The sequence below is a fragment of the Cyprinodon variegatus genome, unplaced genomic scaffold (assembly GCF_000732505.1).
Source record: "Cyprinodon variegatus isolate N-32 unplaced genomic scaffold, C_variegatus-1.0 Scaffold1107, whole genome shotgun sequence".
NCBI lineage: Eukaryota > Metazoa > Chordata > Actinopteri > Cyprinodontiformes > Cyprinodontidae > Cyprinodon > Cyprinodon variegatus.
In genome coordinates, this window is record NW_015151560.1 from 81,983 (window position 1) to 83,787 (window position 1,805).

Consider the following 1,805-nt stretch of genomic DNA (forward strand, 5'->3'; position numbering starts at 1 on the left):
TGTTCCAGTTTCCAATAACTGCTTTAGTCAGAGTGGGAAATGCTTTCAACTAGTGACTCAAGCCAAGCCCCTAACATATTATTAAATGCCAATGTAAGGAGCTAGAAGAGTCTCAATATTAAGAAGCTTACAAATGTGATCCACACATTTAGATAATGATTCAAACAAGCACATTAAACAGTAAACATTCACAAGAAAAGATTAGCAAAAGTATTCAAAACATATATTTTTAAAATATATGTTTTATAAGGTTATATTAAATACACAACAGGGTCACATAAAAGCCCTTGTAAAAAGAATGAATAAATAACAAAAAGTGCAGTGGAAACAAAGCATTTTTAATCAAATACAGAAAAGGGTTGGTAAAGTGAGGAATGCTCTTTAGAGCTTTGTGGCTGGCTCCTCATATAGCTTCCAGAGTTGACCTTTACCCCACTCTTCATTCTGGCCGGCATTAGCACTCTCTGGGTAGCCTCTGCCTCTGGCCACCTCTGGTGAAATCTGCTTGGCATTTAACTCAGATCTACTGCTATCCTACTCTAACCCCTGTTAGAGAGTTTGGCAGAGCAGGACAGTTTATAACCTTTGAGGCAAAGAGAGATAACAACAGGAGATGTAGACTGGCTTACAACAAAATGATCTATGTCCTTATGCTTGCCTAAAACAATGGAGTTATCGGATTGGTTTGAAAATCGTAGCTTGTTAAAAAAAAGTATTTGTGCATCCAGTTATGTCAGGGGAGTCTCAAATATCTGCATACAAATGCAGGGAAGTTCAAACACAACTGGTAGTTTATAAATCCACATACAATTACGTATGAATCACATACGTTTTTGTGAATTTTGTGATTGTGTTAATGATTTTGCACTTATGCCTTCATCAAGTATATGCAACTGTAAATATTTAGAAAACACAAATCAATATTTAAATCCGTGTCTCAGCTGCAGTTTTGGAATCTCGTGTACTTTTGAAAGTCAGGGAGGAGCTGCAAATTTAAATTCTCCCTTGGTGAAGTCATACCTCCGGCTAAGGAAACTAGCCACAATCAGATGCAGTGACCTTTCTATACCTAAGCAGGGCACACCCACTTAAAGAGGCATTTTTAGACATATTAATAGGATTTCAACAAATATGCAGTAAATTCTCTAAACAAAGCATTGAACAAGTTAAGATCGCTATAAGACTTCCATTCATACAAAAGATCAAAAGGAGTTATTTCAGGGGTGAGTAGTGCTTTAAATGCTTCCTGGTTCATACAATATAAATATGACAAACTGTAAACACCATGATAGAGAGTACAGTTAAAAACTAGCTGTGAAAGAACAAAAAAAAATCTATTGGTCATTTAGTGTCAAAGATCTCGTAATCACGGGATCTTGTCTATATATTTGGTTAAGATTATTTGAGCCAGTAATGAAGCATCTCTCAGAAAACTGGTCTTCATGATTACATCTTAAAAATATCTGCATCTGTTCCACTGAACAGTTTTTTGTTCCCAGGTCTGACCTGATATAAATTGGATCAATAAAGTATGCAGCTATAACGCCCCCACCCCTGAGTCAGATGCATCCACCTCCAGAATGAATTGTTTGGACGGGTCCGGTTGAATGAGGATGGGTGCTTTGGAAAACAGAGTCTTGAGTTTATTGAAGGCTGCCTCAGCCTCAGTGGACCAGTGAAATGTTCTTTTGACTGAGGTTAAAGCTGTTAGTGGTTGGGCTGTTTGGCTGTAGTTTCTGATGAATCAGGCGATAAAAGTTAGCGAATCCCAGAAATCTTTGAAGCTGTTTCCTATTTTCAGGAGT